This window comes from Planococcus citri, chromosome 5 (genome assembly GCF_950023065.1).
Source record: "Planococcus citri chromosome 5, ihPlaCitr1.1, whole genome shotgun sequence".
NCBI classification, from domain to species: domain Eukaryota; kingdom Metazoa; phylum Arthropoda; class Insecta; order Hemiptera; family Pseudococcidae; genus Planococcus; species Planococcus citri.
The window spans coordinates 39,540,984-39,560,721 of record NC_088681.1 but is presented as its reverse complement, the minus strand read 5'-3'; the positions used below and the strand labels follow the sequence as shown (position 1 = coordinate 39,560,721).

At 33.9% G+C, this 19,738-nt stretch overlaps 1 long non-coding RNA gene across 1 annotated transcript in view; it reads right to left on the bottom strand.

Annotated features, from left to right (window-relative positions):
- The window catches only part of LOC135847613 (uncharacterized), a 149,648-nt gene that overhangs the window by 107,894 nt on the left and 22,016 nt on the right, over positions 1 to 19,738 (bottom strand). Inside the window, exon 2 of the long non-coding RNA XR_010559204.1 lies at positions 16,851 to 17,238. This is a non-coding gene — a long non-coding RNA (uncharacterized LOC135847613). The remainder of the gene's footprint in view (positions 1 to 16,850; positions 17,239 to 19,738) is intronic.

Genomic DNA, 19,738 nt, shown 5'->3' with positions numbered 1-19,738 from the left:
AACTCTCTACGAAGATATTGTACATCAGCAGAGGTAAAAGATAGAATAAGCAAGATACAATTATGGTGGCAAACAACCATATAAGCTTTTTCTTCACGATTACTTCGGCTCGATCCAGCTTCGTTTCAACGTTTTCTTGTTTATTTTCCAATTCATCGAATAATGCGAGTAATTTTCCATGATTTATGAGCACACTAGCGAATATGATGACACCACCGAGTTGAGCTGATATGGCCACAGTAGCGATGACTTTCTCAGTAATCTGGGTAATATTGAAGAATCCTATAATACTGCCCAAAAGGTTGATTATACCGAAACCAATCACCATTGCCCCATACACCACGCGAGCTAATCGATTTTGAAACAATTCCAACGAGAGAAGAAGTAATTTAGCGATCCAGATTGCGAAACTGTTTGACATTATGTTGGAAAATGAACGATATTTTTTTCAGCAGTGCACTGTGAAGAGTGGTCGAGAAAGAATTGGTCTGACTTCCAATGATGGAGAGTAATTCGCAATCGTAATTTATGGGTGGAAAACATTATAGATGGACATTGAAGCAATTATGTCGATTGATTATACTTTTATGAAATTTCTAAATCGACAACTCACAGACTTGCATTTATAATGGTGATTTATTCATGCATGGATTCGTAATTGACACCTAAGTTGTACGTACCTATTTACTTGATGTGGAAAAATGTAATAATGCTCTAATTTTATGTCAACTGTCATAGTCGCTTAACGATCGAATAAATTAATGAATTGCATTTTCAACCGTTTTGTATGTATCAATCTACATAGGAAAATTCTAGACTCGCTTATTCCTGCATAAAATCGCTGGAAACTTTTTTTTAAAAATATTTTAAAGTCGACTTCCTTTCTCTATTTATCTTCTCGAATCGAGTTGTGACCACTTTCAAACTGATATGAAACATCTATCGAAAGTTTTCATTTTTTCAGTCAATTGTGAATCACTCTAGAAAAAATTGCCATTATACTGTATATGCAGATTTTAATATAGATAAGTAGGGTCATTCCATGCCAAATCGGCGGATTCTTGCGCTAGGGGTCTTCGATTTTTTTCGAAATCGTAGTACTTTGAGACGGTAATCGACAAATTATGTCAAAAACAGTGTTGCCACTTTCAAAAACCTAAAAAAATTGATTTAAAAAATTATAATTCGGATATAACCACGATGTCCGCGAGTAAAAATTTTGGGAAAATTCTCAGTTTTAGTCCTTTTCATGTAGAATAACATATCAAAAAATTGGACTGGTATTTTTTTTTTCATTTTCGAGAAAAAAAATTACAAGTTTTGCACTTATTGCAAAAATACCATCAGAAAACTAAAAAATGAAAATTTTTGCATTTTTGAGATGTTTTACCAATATATAGAAGAACATGTGAAAAATATCCCCCTCTCCTCCAATTTGTCAATGAATTGACGAGAAATTCCATTTTTCATGGTGTAATTTCAAAAGTGAAACAATTTCGCCGCCGTTTTAAACAAAAGCAAGAACCTAAAAAAAAATGAATATTTTTGCTTTTTTGAAATATTTCACCAATATGTAGACGAATATGTGAAAAGATCTCCCCACAATTTTACGTTGCTTAAGATCTACCTTTGCTTTCCTCAAGATGTCAAGAACCATGATAAAAGATTCTTCAACTTACGTGATCAATTTGAAAAGTTGTTCGTGTTTAAATTTTTAAAAACTTCTTCAGATAAAATACAAAAAAAATTTATTTCAAATTAAAAGGAAAAAAGTTTTATTATGGCGAATATTATTTCACAAACATTAAATACATTAAATTTACAACCGTGTATATATTTCTCAATAGACGAATAAAGCAGTTCAAATTCAATTCAACGACTCCGGCCAATTTCATCACGTTAGGCACCTGATGAAAGGTAAGCATTTGGTGATAAGTTTTACAAAATTTTGTTCGCCTGTTGTACCATTGGATTTTCGCCATTATTTGCATAAATTCTTCATTCTATATGTTTAATCAATATTTCAACTATATTACTTAACGCTGTTCTACTGTTTATTGTTTTTGAAAGCTTAAAATGTCCGTTTTCGTGTCCAGAAATGAGAAAATTCATCGCGCAAAATTCATAGCCCGACAACTAATAGCAAGAAAATTCTTTGCACAGAAAATGCCAAAATTCAATTGAAACACAAGGCTTAAACAACCTTCATTATGAAGTATGACACAAAAGCTTTCGCCGTTTCGAGAGCCATTCTGGAGCCTGCAGATTGATTTTCAATTTTACCAGAATTTCGAATTTGCTCCAGAAGAGGTAAATAAGTTCCCTAAACGGTTCCAGAATGGCTAAAAATGACGAAAGTCGTACTTGGGGAGAGGAGCACAGCGATTCGTTAAAATTTCGAAAATTTCCTCGTGAACAGGAAACTTTTGAATTTTTTCATTTATGCAGAGTGATTGTAGTATAAATGCTAAGAATTTTCCCTTCTATTAATTCTGAGCCATGAACTTTCCTAAAACGGTCCGTTTCAAACGCAATTATATGTACTTGAAAAAGTTATTCTTCAAAAAAACGGGTAGGTACATTTTTTGTCTATTTCCATAGATAGATAGCTGACAGAGGAACGTCGTCAACTCGTCAGTTCCGATTTGGCTGAAATTTGGCTCACGGAAAATTCATGTCACCAACACCTCAGAACTAAATTTTCAGCTGTTGAAGTTGATTACCTACAGCGATTTCAGAGTGCTGGAGGAACACTAATTTTTGACGGATGCTCCAGATCGTCTCGAAAATGATCGTAATCGATTCGGGAGACCAATTGTATGATATGGGCGAATTTTTGTACAGTTTTCTCCAGAAATACGAGGTACTGGAATTGTTTAGAAGTATATAGAATATTCAACTTGTAAAAAAATACATGTTACTTTTTTGTGGCACAGAGGTACATTGTGGGGTGGGACCCAAAAAATGAGTTCATTTGTGCTTGGCGACCTCTAAAACATTCTATTTGATATATCACTCGACTTTTTGATGATTTTTAGAAATTTTGGCCCCCCTGTCTGAGCACAGTGGGACATTGGGGGATGGGACCAAAAAATAAGTTTATATTCGTACTCAGTGACCTCGAAAACATACCATTCGATATATCACTCGACTTTTCACGATTTTTCAAAATTTTAACCCCCTTTTTGGGGCACAGAGGGGCTTTGAGCAGTTGGACTCGAAAAATAAGTTGATATTCGTATTTAGCGACCTCGAAAACAAACTATTTGATGTATCGCATGTCCAGATTCGTTTTTCAAACATATGATTCAGTTGTGTGTTACTTGAAAAATCAAGCACCTCCCCCCCACCAACCCCCGGGGAGGATTGAAGACCAATTAATGGGGGTGTGATTAATAGTTGGGTAAGTAGACTTTGTAAAAAAATTCGAGCGAAAACGAATGATATCAAGTGGTATCTTTGATCAATTTATTGCTCTGGCCTTTTTTGAAACACCTACTCTTTCCACCCCTTTTTTTAGACACCCCTCTTGAGGTATGGGTATCAAGCGAAGTATCAAATTGTCGAGAATTTGAAGGGGAACATTTTTAGTCATGGTAGTTTTTCTCCTAAACCTAATATTTTCGGAGTAAATCGCAAAAAACAAGAATAGGAATCGTCCGTCTTAGCGCCATAAAAAAATTAGCTCCGCAGGGGTAGGAGGTTCGAGTTTTTTTTTGGTAGTTCAGAGGGTTCATCTGAAGACATTCTCGAAGAAAAAATTTATGTGCCAATTTTTTCCTTTTTAAGACCGCTGTTTGCCAGCTCTAAATTAATGATGTTGAAATTTTCTTCATTTCGCCTCAGATTTGGTCTAGGCTTATTTCTCTCCGCTCCTCTTTTTTTAAAAGGCCATTTTAACAACAAAAAATCGATTTTTTTCAAAATCTAAAATGTACTACATTTTTCCACTCCTCAGTGTGAATTTAGTTCGACCTTAAACTCATTTTTGAAAAAAAAGTGACTTAGGAACCTGGTTCTTTCCGTGTGGTCTTCACTTGGTTTGGACCCAATTATTCCCCTCCAAGGAAAAATCCTGGCACCGGTGCTGGTTGAAGGCTCCAGATCGTCTCGAGAATAGACGCAATCACTTCGGTAAGCCAACATTAGTATTCAAACAAAACAGATTTTTATCTATTAGTTTACTGCAGTAAAATATGGACTATTTCAGCCATTTTCAAGAATTCACAAAAATTCAAAAAATCAAATTCGGCAGCTGAAAATTTGATTCTGAGGTATTGGTTAGATGAACTTTTCGTGAGCCAAATTGCAGCCAAATTGGAAGTGACGAGTTAACAAGCTTTCCTTATGAGACACAAATAAACGTACCAAGAGTGAAATTTTCTGCGAATAATACGCAATAGTGAAAGCTATGAGTGTTTTAGCCATAAGCAATGCGCCGCATCTAATCGTTAATGATTTCTCATCCGAGATCTATTAAATGAGAAAATTAGACATAAGTATGGGTATAATCAAGCAAACCGGTTCAGGTAACAGCTATTAGAGTGGATCACGAAAAAAAATGTTGGAAGGATTTTGACCAAATTCAGTGAAAACATTTTTTTTTTCGAGATCACTGAGAAAAAATTTTAGCTACGGAGGTGCTGGTTTTCAAAGAAAGGGAATTTTAGAAAAAATGGTGGCTTTTCTATTTTAAAAAAAACAAGACTTTTTCAAAAATTCTTCCCCTTCATGGATAATTATTATATCTCTCCTGCAGGGACATCTGTGGAGCTAAGATTTTTTCTTATTTATTCACAGCTTAAAGAGAAGGTCTCTACTGAATTTTTTCAAAATCCTCTGACTTTTTTTTTTGCAATGTGCTCTAATAGGCAGAGGTATCTAATAACTATATTACATGTACCATTGCAGATACCATGCTAATGTTTTCACATACTTACCAGTATAATCGTATTGAAAGTAAATGCTGTCATATCGAGAAAAGCGCTTGCATAATAGTAACTCGCGTATAATTTCCAGGAGTTCAATGCCTCAGAGATACATCTACAAAAAATTCAAAAGACGATTTCTTGCGTTTATAACGCTAAAATTGAAATAAAACCCTTAAAATTTTTGAACAAATCATTCGCACGATTCACTTACCCGTGTAAGAATTTTTGATATTTAACAATATGCAAAAACTGCTGGCACAGTCTTTCTTCAATTTCGTAGGTGCGTGGATTAGTTCCGACCATTTCATCAATATTCGCATCTGCTCTGTTGGCTACTTCATTAAATTGGTTTACTTTTTCGCTAATGATTTCCATATGCATTTCGAGCTCTCCAGTCATGAGCGCGAACAAACTGAACGATAAATCATAGGCAAACATAATCAAGGCCAGAGATACAGTCAAGTATAAATTCACGGTCAGAACGACTATTCTGTTAGAACCAGAAATATCCCAGCAAAATCCCGTTTTTGAATTTTCACTTCCGCATGCGAACCAAAAAGGTACAAGCACAGAATGTTTATAACTGAAACTCTCCTCGAATGTATTCACAATCAATGGAGGTAAAATAAAGATTGCGCCGATTATAAGCAAAGCAATGATCAATTCTACGATTTTTTTCTCAGTAAGAATCTTCTCCCGATTAAGCCTTCCATCAATATTGTCTTGCTCTTTTTCCAATTCATCGAACAATACGAGCAACTTCTCGTGATATACAAACACTATAAGGAATAATAGAGAACCGTTCAGTTGAGCGGATACTGAAACAAAAGCGAGGGGTTTGTCGGCGATCTTGGAAGCGTAAAAAAATCGGCTGTAGGTGAGTTGATTCCCGTTTGATTTTTTTTAAAATGAAAGTGTCCGAATTGATTCCCACTTTTTATTTTCGAGTGTATGAATTGATTCCCACCTTTTATTTTCGAGTGTACGAATTAATTCCCATGTACTTTTTTGTTGCGTATGAATGAATTGATTTTGCCCCAGAGGAAGTGTTTATACATGGTGCTGTGATGGAAGTTTGACCACAAAGCACAATACGTGGTTGCTGATTTGATCTGGCTCAGTGTTGGTGGAGGAAAATCCAGAAACTAGGCCTAACCAGAGCCTACAAAAATACCAATGATGATGGGAAACATTTAAATGACTTCTTCGGTCTTCCCTTCCTCCCACCTGAAGATGTGCCTGAATGTTTCAAAACCATAACTGAGATTCGTAAAAAGAAAACGAACGATGATAGGATTTCTGAATTTGAGACATATGTCTACGACAACTATATCTCAGCATCATCTCAATTCCCGCCAGCACTTTGGGCTCAGTATGCTGCAACCATCAATCGGATGACCAATTCCTGTGAAAGTTTCCATTCTAAACTAAATTCCGATCTCTATTCCTGCCATCCCAGCATTTATAATTTTATTGTCTCTTGGGTAACGATAGTAGGCTGGAATCAATTCGTACACTCGAAAATAAAAGGTGGGAATCAATTCGGACACTCGAAAATAAAAGGTGGGAATCAATTCGGACATTTGAAAATAAAAGGTGGGAATCAATTCGTACACTTTTTTCATTTTGGGAATCAACTCACCAACTCCCAAAAAATCCGACGACGCTGCCGAAAACGCTGACTACAGCGGAGGCCATTAACATCATTGTATATGGCACCAAAAACGATCGGTTTCGAAATATTTCTAATGAAAGAAGAATGAATTTCACAAACCAGGTTACAAACTTGTCCCACATCGTGATAGAAAATGAGCTGCAATGAGAAATTTTCAAGTCATATTGTGATGGTTGCTCGTGCCTATGCCATGTTAATATAAAAAAAAGTTCTTGTAAAGTCTATTGAAACTATCTCACTAGAAATGACTTCTGAACTTCCTCTACAGCACAGAACTTCCAAACTGATTCTAACAGTTTTCAAGGTGTGCTGTGCTTATTGTAAAAATGCAAACTTTGATTTTGAATAGGTAACCAACATTTACGGCTTTGAATTTTAATTTAATTTACGTTCGTAAATAAAAAATGAATTCAATAATGAATGACTGTTGATTCGTATGAATTATTAAATTCCTATCGTTGAAGTTATACTTTTTGGATTGAACGATACTCGTTACTACACTCGGTTAAAAATAATTATGAGTTGTAGGTTTTTCAAACTTGAAATAAAGATTCCGATTGAAATTCAAAATACGTAATTTCAACTTTTCATGAAGATGTTTTTTAGGTAGAGGGGGGGGGCGGTGACAAAAGTGAAGCTAAAAAACATCCTAAAACATTCTGATGAAGTTTTGACATTGGATTAACTCCATCGCCGCGCCGGATCGCAATATTTTGTCGGATATTTTGAATTTTTAAGTGCTTTCATTATGATATCGTACGAATTTTTTTGCCAAAATGTAGCCATTAGAGGTCCGATGCGGGATGTTTGTGGAATAGAGTGCCCAATACAAATATTTTTTTGGACCTTCAATGCATAATTATTCCAAGGTAGCTCTCAGTTGTTCTAAAATACAAAATCGTTTTATTTATCTGTATGCAAAGAATTCTCAACAAACTAATAAGTCTGTATGAGAATTAGGGTGAATCGCCAAAAAAAAAGTGAGCGGATTTTGAACAAATTCAGCATAGATTTTTATTTTGAGTGAATTATCTTGAAAAATAATATTATAGGTACCTAATACCTATCTATTCTCTTTTCGTCAATGTGTTACATTAGGTAAATTTTTGGACGAAAAAACATAAGTAACCACGATAATGATGTGAGTATTATTCCGCTAAAATTAAGTACATTACATTCACAACCGAATAGATATTTCTTAACATGCGTGTGTACAAGTTCAAATTTAGTTCCATGACTCCAGCAAGTTTCATCACACTTGACATTTGATGAAAAGTCAACACTTGATGATAAGTTTTGCAAAATTTTCTTCTCCTATTGTACCATTGGATTTTCGCCATGATGCTTAAAAAATCTTCGTTCTAGATTTTAGTAAATAGGAAAAAACAACGAATTAATTAGGAGTAATAACCACCTGTGTAGTATCTATGTATAAGTACTTATCGTACGTCTAGAGTTTAAGACAATATTCATGTGAAACAAACCAAATACGATATTTTTTGCGAATAATAAGCTATGATAAGTGCCATGAGTAACTTGAATGTGATTATTCCCAAAACTCGTATTGCAAAGAATCTTTGATCTGATATCTGATTTCAAAAATTCATACGAACATTTGTGAATTTGAAAAAACAGAAAATAAAGATAAATTTAACTGGTGCAATGAACTATCTTACCCTCATAATCAGTATGAAAAAGGATAACGTGGTATCGATGAAAGTGGCTGCGTAGTAGTAACTCACGTACAACTTCCATATGTCTAATGCTTCTGCTATACATCTATGCAAAATTCAAAACAGAATTCATCTATCAATAATTACAGGAATAGGTAACCTTTCTCATCATCTCAACCATGGGAAAGAAACTGATATGTAAATAAATTCAATATTGATTTGGGGAAAAAATCCTGTCTTTTCAAAAAAATTAAAACAGCCCATCCCAGTCCTCAATACTACCTAACCGAAATTACAAGTGTTCAAGTTCATTTTTTTGGAGGATGGAAAATCGAGAAAAAAATTGATGAGACATCAAAATATTCAAAAGAAACATGTGAATTACTGTGATACAGAAAATGAAAAATAAAATAAAATAGGCCTATTCAAAATACTAAAAAATTGCGTTGAATAAAGAATTAATTCAAAGCTGGCAAAACTTACGTAGGTAATTATGCTTTTTGTTACATCTTAGAGGAATATTTTTATACTTTACTCAATATATGTAGTTTTAAAAAAGATTCAGAATGAGCGAAAAAAATAATTAAAATTTGCATAACGATGACTGAAAAACAAGAAAAAGCTGATGAATGTTAAGTACCTACCAAATATGCGTGTAATCATGCAAAAATTTCTTTAAATACCAGAAAAATTCTCAAGTTTACGTTGAAGTCATTGAAAATGAAATGAAAACTTATGACGTATATTGCCAAAAATGCATGAAATTATTTTTTAAATTTCTAAAATCAATAGCAAATAACTAAATTGACACAAAAATCATTGAGAATTATGCAAAATTACTGAATTATGAATACGGTGGATGATTTTTGAATGAATTTGTCCACTTTATCAGTGTATGTAGCCTACTCCCGGTCTGTCCATTTTTCAACGTCTTATTGTTCAGGGACGAAACTAAAGGTTTTGTTGGGAGGGGGGAGGTGCAACTGAAAATTTACCGAATGATAAGTAGGTATATGAGAAAAAAATACCAGTTTTGCTGAATAAAACGAAGACTGCAAAAACAATTCATTCAGTTGAAATTAGCAGCCTCTCATGACATAAAAAATTTCCATTTTTACTGTTCAATTTTTAGAAGCCTCAAACATGAAATTTTGTATGTATTTTTCAAGATAGAAACAAATTAGCTCGAGCTTAGGGAGGTGAAAATATGTCGAAAATTCGTATTTTGATAGGTAAAAATACACAATGCTTTTTATGTGAAGTGTTTGATTTTTTCAGTTTCAAAATTTTCGAATTTGAAAGAAATTGATGGTTTTGTAGAAATTCCAAGTTTGAAAAAAAAGCAAACAGACCCGAACAAATTGAAGGAAAATTTTTTCAAAAATTCGTATTTTGATATGTGAAAGAGCTTTGTTATTTATGATTTATGTGAGGAGTTTAATTTTTTTTCGTTTCAAGACATTAGAATTTGAACGTTTTTTTTTTTTTTTTTTTTTTTTTAGAAATTCCTACTTCAAAAAAAAGCAAACAGGCCTGAATGGACAGAGGGTAAAAGTTTTCAAAAATTTGTATTTTGATCGGTGAAAAGGCAATGTTTTTTTATGCGACGTGTTCATTTTTTGATTTTTTGAGTGTGATTAATAGATTTTTAGAAAGTTTGATTTTAGCATTTTTGAAAGTTGAGAAAGTAATTACCCAGAACATACATTTTCTATGTGCAGAAACTCAAAAACGAAGCTTTTGAAAATGTGTTAATTCAAGTTCCAAAAAACTCGACGACAAAATAGATTTTTTTATCAAGTCTAAAACTTTTTAAAATTTGTCGACTTTGATGAAATTTGGCGACTTTTTCAGAATTTGACAATTTTGGAGGGTAGTCCACCTGCTCCCTCCTTAGTTTCGTACCTGGTTAGGCGATCTTTTCCAACTTTTCGTTTCAATTTTAGAAAATCCTGTCAATATTTGATGCACTTTTTGTAATATTTCATAAATTTTTACTTCAAGATGAAGTAATCTCATGCAAATTTGGCGCATTTTCATGAATTTTAAAGAATTTTTCACCATTTTGCGCACTTTTGATAACTTATCGATTGCATTTCGATTTTCAGTCGTTTTTTTAGAAGAATTTATCAATTTTGCGATGTCTGTTTGCATACATGTACTCTTAGTGTAATTTGTGTAACGTTTTCAACATTTTACCATTATTAATTACCAATCTCTTTATGATTCTTATTAAAAATATTTTTTGTTAGAGAAATTTCCATTCCTGTTGAAATAATTTTTCAAGATGTTTAAAATTTTCCAATTTTTTGAAAATTATCCACGATTCTTAAATATTGATGTTTTCCCCTTCAAATTCAGTAGAAATGCTAGTGGTATAGGTAGATGTTGAAAGAGTTGCATACTTAGTTTGCCGTAAATACGAGTTTTATAATACATAATACACTATCGTATTTACGGCGGACTGATTATGCAATTTTATTAACATCCAGGATCTCTGCATGTACTACATCGTAGTTCGTCTTCGAACCTATCCTATAATGAAATAAATGGTTCTTTCGATTCTTGTGAGCACAAGCCCCTTCTCCATTTTGTTCTCGTTTCAGAAACAGTCTACAGTGCAGTCAAGTAAAGGTAGCATATTAATTGTTTTTATAATTTTGACGATTTCTGTTTAGAAAGCCAAGAACTGCATTAAATCGAAATTATTTGAACCCTTCCTTTATTTGCCTTACCTGTATAAGAACTTTTTATGCTTGATAATATGCAAGAACTGCTCGTACATTTTTTCTTCAACATCGATGATGTATGAATTAGTCTCATTCATGTCATCCGTATTCGTTTCCAGCTCATTGGCCAAATGATTGAGTTGATCTACTTTTTGACCGATGATTTCCATATGCATTTCGAGCTCGCCAACCATAAGTGCAAACAAAACAAACGTCATTACATAGGCAGATACAAGTATGCTAACGATTGCAACTAAATACATATTCGCAGCTTGTACAGTCATTCTGGTGGTATTAGAAACATCCCAACAAAACCGTCTATTCAATTCTTTTCTGCCACCGTTGCCGTCGCCGCATGACCACCATAAAGGTATAAGTAGAGAATTTTCATCGTCGAAACTCTCTTTGAAAATATTTAAAATTAATGGAGGTAGCATAACGGATAACCCCGATAAAAAAATAACAATAAGTAACTGTATCACTTTAGTCTTGATGAGAATCTCCGTTCTATTGAGCTTTTCGTCGGCGTTTTCTTGCAGTTTTTCCAATTTATTGAATAATACGAGTAATTTTTCTCGATACGCGAGCACCGCAGCAAATAGAAATAAACCGTTTATTTGGACGGTTGAACTAAGAAAAGCTACGACTTTCTTAGTGATCCCGGTAGCATGATAGAATCCTATAATAGTACCTTGAATGTTGAATAAATTGAAAACCGATAATATTACCACGTACGCTGTTAGAAATGCACGATTTCGAAATGTTTCCAGTAAAAGAAGAAGTATTTGAGCGATTCGAGTTATTACAATGTTGTTCGACATTGTGACAGAAAATTGACTGAAATTTCTTTCTTAGAAGGACTTCTTTTGTGCAATCGTTTCATTAAGAATTCGAAAAAAAATTGAGATAATTATCATGTCAGTTTAATGTACATAATTAAGTCTTTTAGAACGATATTTTTTATAACTAAATTTTGGTAAAATCAACCTTAATTGTTTGTCTAACGAACAAAGACGAGCACTTTTTATTGGACGAACATTAAATACATTACATTTACAACCGAATATATATTTCTCAGTAGACGAGCGTAACAGTTTAAATTCAGTTCGACGACTCCTGCGAGTTTCATTACATTTGACGTTTGATGAAATGTTAGCACTTGATGATAGGTTTTGCAAAAAAGTTTCCCCCTGTAGTACCATCGAATTCTTGACATTATGTTCAGAAAATCTTCATTCTATACGTTTAATCAATTTAATTGTGTTAATTTTTGTATCAGTTACCTACCTAGATTTGTATCGATTTAATTTTATAATATTCGTGGAATTTGTGTCAAGTATTTTTATGAAACGAACCAAATATGATATGTTTTGCGAATAGTAAGCAACGATGAGGGCCATGAGTAACTTGATGACGACTAATCCAAAAGCTCTGATCGCTAATAATCTTTGATTTGGCATCTGATGGCAAAAATACATTCATGTTTAGAAATGATAAAAGCAAATGAGGTGATAAAGAAGTACAATAATGAAGTTTTTACGTACCAGTACAATCATACCGAAAAATAATAACGTTGTATCGAAGAAAGCGGTTGCGTAGTAATAACTCACGTACAATTTCCACATGTCTAATGCCTCGGCGACACACCTACAAAATATGTAGGTACTCAAAAAACATTAATTTTTTTAATAATTTTACTGACAATGAGTAGGTATCTGCGTTTTTCAAAACCTTTCAAGCTACATATGTAAGTACGAGGTACATATTAGTATTGCAATAAACTGGACTACACAACAAACGAACAAAGTGGGCTTTCATTTTGACTCACCTGCCCTGCCCCCGCTCAGATCCATCCCCATTATCTTCGAAAATTGTACAGAAATTATGATTTTTAATCCGCCAGATCATTTAAGATAAAATTTGAGAGAAATCAAAAAACTGGACATCAGCTTTGGTTCGAATCGATGTGAAATTAGCCACCCATGCCAGCAATGTCAGCATGTTAATAAATTTGCATACCCAGTTTGCCGAACGGGAAATTTGAAATTAATTACCTACTTGATAATTTTTTAAAAACTGGAATTCGAAATTTCGAGATGGTCTCAACTTTTTGTGATAACTGTAAAAGTCAAAAAACCTAGGTACCATTTTAAAACTATCCACTCGTTCCCTGCGGCTTCTATTTATACTTCATGGAAATTTTTTTTGAAATGTTCTCAATTTTTCATTTACCTATTTCATGCATTTTTTTTTCAACGAAAAAACTCTCCCCACCTACTGAGACTACTCGTTGTTGAATTCAAGAACTGACTCCGTCTATTTTGCAGATTATATATAATTTTCTCATTTGTATCTATTATTACCGGATTAATGGGTAAACTTGGAAAAAATATCTGGTATTTCAATTTGTTTCTATAGGTACTTTTTTCAACTTCTTAAAGTCTGGATTTTTCAATTTTCTCATGTTTTTCCGATATTATTTCTTTCAACTGGTTTGATCTTTTTTTTTGTACAGTATATTCAATTTTTAGAGATTTATTAGAAAGAGGGCTTCCGCACCCCTCCCTCCTCTCTCCCCTCACCAAAAAAAGCTGGGAATTTTTATGATAAGGTTAAATTGGATGAATTCGAAAAGTTGGGATACCAAAACCTTGGATTTTTACTTCTTGGATTATACCTAAATTTTCAGATTATTTTCATCTTAAGTTCTCTAACCATAAATTGGAGAGCAGAAAAATCAATTTCTCATATCAAAAATAGGTAATTGTTTTACTTGGAATTTCTCCCCAAAAAAGTCTGCATTCCAGTCAAAACAAGGTCCCAATTTTTGCTAACATACCGAAAAAGTCCTATTTTTTGTTTGAAAACACAACAAATCAGTAGAAAAATTCAAATTTGTCGTAGGTATAAAAAATCATTTTTGAAAATTTAAAATTTTTCAACATTTTTGTTTCGAATTTCCCTTCCAAAATGTGTTCGAATCACATCACTGTCTAATCGACTGGAAAAATTTGTAGGAGGAAGTGGGAGATCTGAGGTAAAATGTCGGGAAAATCTGGCGAAAAAAGTTGAAAAAATTTCAGTCCCAACAAACACACCCCCCTCCCTCCCTCCCTCCAGGGACACATCGCTTCGTCACACCTCTGTCTTTTGTGGATTTCATTTTCGATTTTTTTTTTGTTCAAAAAATATTGAATTTAAGGAGTTTTTTGCCTTTTTAAAATTTAGGTACATTTATGTTTCCCATTTTTGGTGCTTTTAAAATCATTTCTTTCAATTTGCTTTGTCTTTTCTTTTCAATCATTGATATTTCAATTTTTCCATTTTTTCACTTTTTCATTGTTTTTATACTTTTATTCGAATTTTCTGAATTATTTGTAGTGGTCAATTCGGTGTGTTTGTTGTGATGTATCGTGGACTGCATTTTTAAGATTTACCTGTATAAGAATTTCTGATATTTGATAATTTGCAAAAAATGTTGATACATTCTCTCTTCTACATCCTTGATTTGTGGGTTCGATTCAGCTTCCTTGGCCACCTCATTAAATTGGTCCACTTTTTTACTAATAATCTCCATGTGCATTTCGAGCTCGCCCACCATGAGTCCGTACAACGTAAACGATAAAATATAAGCCAACGTGTGCAAGCTAAGAGACGTAGCTTGGTATACGTTTACAGCTTGTACAATCATTCTGGTAGAAGTACCAACATCCCAACAAAAAGTTGTGTTGGAATCTTTACCGCCGCACGAATACCAAAAAGGTATCAGTAGAGAGTATTTATCGTTGAAACTCTCCTCAAAGAAATTGATTCGCCTGATAAAACTATAGTAACGAATAACCCTACCATTTTTTTCTTGATCAGAACCTCGGCTCTATTTAGCTTTACGTCGACATTATCTTGTTCTTTTTCCAGTTTATCGAATAATACGAGTAATTTTTCGTGATATACGAATACAGCGAGAAATAAAAGTATACCATTTAGTTGAGCAGATACTCCGACGATAGCTACGATTTTTTCGGTGATCTCGATAACGTAAAAGAATCCGACGATACTGCCCAAAAGGCTGACCACACCGAGGGCCATTATCGTCACCGTGTAAATCATGAGAAATGAACGGATTCGAAATATTTCCAACGAAAGTAAAAGCAAATTCGCGATCCAGGTTACAAAATTGTTCGACATTGTGATGCGAAATGAATAAAAAATTTCAAATTTTCACGAATGTCGTGGTTATTTGAGAAACAATGCGCCCGTAGCTTTAATTTGAGAGAGGTATACCTAACGACGAATGCCTAATTAAAGAGTAAAAAAATGTGCTTTAATCAAACAAAAGTAGTTAGCTGACTTATCGTGTCAATTCGATGTAGGTATGGAAATTGTTTGAAGTAGTTTCTATACTCTGAATGATTTTGATTAATTCATGCTCCTTAATCAGTTAAGTAAAGATGTCTGGGTAGGTATATCAGGCCGGGCGGTAGCGCGGCGAGGGGGTTGGGAAAAAGAACGTCGCCGCTACCGCAACGCCTACTCTTCTGAGACCAACAAACGCGAAAATGAGTACCTTTCGATCTCAAAAACGATCGCACCAATTTTCAAGTTGAATATGTCATTTTGAAGATCTTGACGAGTTTATCAACATATCAAAATTTGAAAGTTGTACAATTAGTAACAAATGTGCAGGAGAACTTCAAAAATGCCGTTTTTACACCGTTTTTTTTTCTTCACTTCCTTCAGCATACTTTTCAGAAAAACTGCTCGGTCAAATTCAACGAAATTTTGCATGATGGTGTATTTATACACAATAATGGTCACTACGAAGGGATTTTTTGAAAAACGAATTCTAACCACTTTTTTACCCAATTTGAAATTTTCAAACGCTCATTATTCAGAAAGTATTTTTGCAAGTGAGCTAAAACGTACAAAAGGCACTTCTCTATAGCTTTAGTAATCTATATGCCGAATTTCATTATAAATGATTGAGTTTAAAAGTCTGTAGCTTCGTTCAATTAACTCAAACCAATGTCAACTTATATGTATCAATCAGAATGGCCGTTATATTCGAAACATACGTCGCATTCGGCGTTGTATGGAGTTGAAATGCGCGGTCATCAACGCAGCCTCAGTGGCTGCGTGACTTAAGCTTCCGCTTACTACGCAGGAGGTCCTCGGTTCGAATCCCGCCAGTACCTAGGTGAAAATTTTTTTTCAAGTTGATTTTTTTTCAAGTAATTATTTTTTTTTAATTGAAAAATTGTTATCATTGCGTTTTATATTCTTGAATTTTAACCTAGAAAATTGGTTCTGCTTTTTTTTTTTAATCTAAAAAAAAAAATAATAATTTTACCATGTTATGTTAGAAAGTTGAAATTTCGTGTGTAAATTCATTTCTGACAATTCAAATCAATTGGAAATAGTTTCATACCATTTTGAGTAGTTCTGGAGCCTCCAACAGGTTTTTGAATGTTGGAATTTTGACAAATAAATAAATAAATGAATAACACGCACTAGAAAAAAAATCTTCAGAAGAGAATATTGAACCCCCGCCTCCACAAGTTTTTTAAGGAAACCATGTTTGAGTAAAAGTGAATGCAAATCTAACCCAATATTTTGTTCATAAAGACTTCAGAAAAAATTGGTGATATCCCCCAAAAAAGTACCTCACGGTAAAAAAAAGGGGGTTTGAAAAAGAACGCGCGAGGAAGGTTCATCGCCATTGCAAAAAAAACTTCAAAAAAATCTCCATAATACAACTGGAAAATATCCAAAAAAAAATAACCCAAAACAAAAAATTACTGATATCTACATTGCAGGGAGTTGGAGAATGATTGGTGGTACCTACTAAAGCCCGGAACGATGTCGTTAGTCGTTACAACGACATCACTTCAAAACTGTTAACGATACTGTTAGTAACAGGTTTATTTGAAGCGATGTCGTTAGTATCGCTTTTGGTATCGCTATCGCAAACACTTTTGAATACTGACTCACACACTCACACACCCCCGCGCTCATATAAGCGTGCGCAACCATTCATGTATTCATGCAACAGATAAGGATTTCTGTGCCCATGCATAAACGATACTGAAATAATCGTTTTATGAAAAGTGATTGTACCAACTAACAAGTTCGGGTTTTATTTGGCGATACCGATTACTAACGGATATCGCTTTTAAGCGATGCGATAGCTGTTATAACTACATCACTAACGACATCGTTCCGGGCTTTAGTACCTACTTACCTGCCTACGTACCTACTTCAGAGTTCGCAAATAAATAATGAACAAAAATTTCCCAACTTCCGCCCACTTCTTTAGACAACTAGGTAGCTTCCATTTCCAGTATCCATGATCAAATTTGATTTGATTAGACTTCGTTAGAAAGTGAGTGGAAGTTGGCAAATTTTTGTTCATTATTTATTTGCGAACTCTGAAGTAGGTACGTAGGCAGGTAAGTAGGTACCACCAATCATTCTCCAACTCCCTGCAATGTAGATATCAGTAATTTTTTGTTTTGGGTTATTTTTTTTTTTGGATATTTTCCAGTTGTATTATGGAGATTTTTTTGAAGTTTTTTTTGCAATGGCGATGAACCTTCCTCGCGCGTTCTTTTTCAAACCCCCTTTTTTTTACCGTGAGGTACTTTTTTGGGGGATATTTACTTACGAAAAACTGACGTAGATATGCGTTCACGATTTCGATAATTCGTACTCACCTAAATATTTAATTGTGAAAAAAGCCTTAAAATTTTTATGACTTGGTAAATGGTGTGCTGAGGATGATACATACCTACCTACCTAGGTATTTCAATAAAAAAAAAAATATCGAACCTTTTTTTTTAGGATTCTTGGAAGCATGTGGAATTGAAAAATCAAGTGGAGAAAAATCTGAATAGTAAAAGCATTTGCACTTTACGCAATTTGTTATCTATTCCTCATTGGGTTGTCCCATAAATATGTTCCTTGAAAACTTGAGAAAAGTATTCATGAAAAATTAACGTGAAACTTGAGCGAAATTACTCTTGAAATTAATAGTGAGGTTTTATTTCGCAAACATTACATACATTAAATTTACGGCAGTATACACATTTTTCATTAGACAAGTGAAGCAGTTCAAGTTCAATTCGACGATTCCTGCCAGTTTCATTACGTTTGGAACCTGATGAAAAGTCAGCATTTGATGATAAGTTTTGCAAAATTTTATTCTCCTGTTGTAACATCGAATTTTCGCCATTATGTCCAGAAAATCTTCATTCTACATTTTAATCGTTTCAACAATATATTATTCCTGGATGTATCATTTTTCCAGAGACGATAGCTCTATTTGCGTGTATCGACTTTTGAAAAAGATCCCATATACATCCGTGTTTTCAAAAATGGACTCTGGATCTGCTCTCAGGGGTGCTGTAATGGGGGTTTCGTGATGAGTAACTCATCAAATGAATTTTGGTGGGGGGAAATAAAAAATTTTTAATTTTTTCTCTTCCCCCCCTAAATTGATCTCATTTCCCCCCCAAGTGAGAAAAAATATATAATTTACCATGCAAAAATTGATAATTGCTCGTAATATCAAAAAAATATTCTCCCTCGCTTCGCTCGGGTGAACTATTGATTTTTGCTCCTTGAAATAAATACCTATTCAAAACCTTTCGCTCGGGCTAGACCACTTCCCTTTTCTTTGGCCAAAGTAAGGGGAAAGGGAAACAAAAATTGACTTCTCCCATCAAAAATAATGATGTTTTACTCTTGAAGAATTGCAAATTTTCAAAAGCTTCAGCCCTCACTTCGCTTGGGCTTTTATGGTATTCGATTTACTCTCCCAAAGACAAAAAATTTTGAAGCCACGAAGACAAAGTTTATACCTCGTACATCATCAGAAATGGTATTATTTTCCACCTCATATTATTACTTTATTACTTTTTCGCGGCTTTCGCCCTCGCTTCGCTCGGGCTAGATCACTCTCCCTTTCTTTTTTCTGACCGAAGTTGGAGGGTAGAAAAATTGACTCCTCACACCAAAAATAATGCTGTCTTAGTTCTCAGAAATTGTGAATTTTTAAAAGTTTTTCCGCTCGCTTCGCTCAGGCTTTTACTCCTGTTTTTAAAAATATAGATACCTATAGTAAAATGTACATAATTTTTGAAAATTTTGAAGCAACGAAAATCAACTTTTTGAATAAAATATGACTTTGTTTTACATGTTGAATTATTAATTTTTCACAGCTTTCGCCCTCGCTTCGCTCGGACAGATTTGAATTATACTTCCTACTCTACTTTTCAAACATTTCCTAGAATGGAAAAAATTAACCCAAGAAATTCTAAAAACATATCTACTCCATTATTGAAAAATTTCAATTACACTTAAATAATTATTCAACATTTTTTTTCCAAATTCCGTTTTTAAAAAATGGTTCGAACAATCTCTGGCCAATTAGTTGGGAAAATTTTTGTGGAAGTATAGGGGGGGGGGTTAAGTATTACTGAGAATAGGGGGGAACTCATCAAATGCTCAGGGGGATCACAGCACCCCTGTCTGCTCTCTTTCAGGTAGAAATTAATACAGTCAAAGAGATACACCGGCTTTTGGATTTTCATAAATGAATTCCACATTTAAAATACCCAAGTAAACTGATGATAAAATAATTAAACGAACCATGTAAGAAATGTTTTGCGAATAATAAGCAATGGTGAAAGCCATTAGTACTTTTGCTACGATTATTCCCGTGGCTCTAATTGC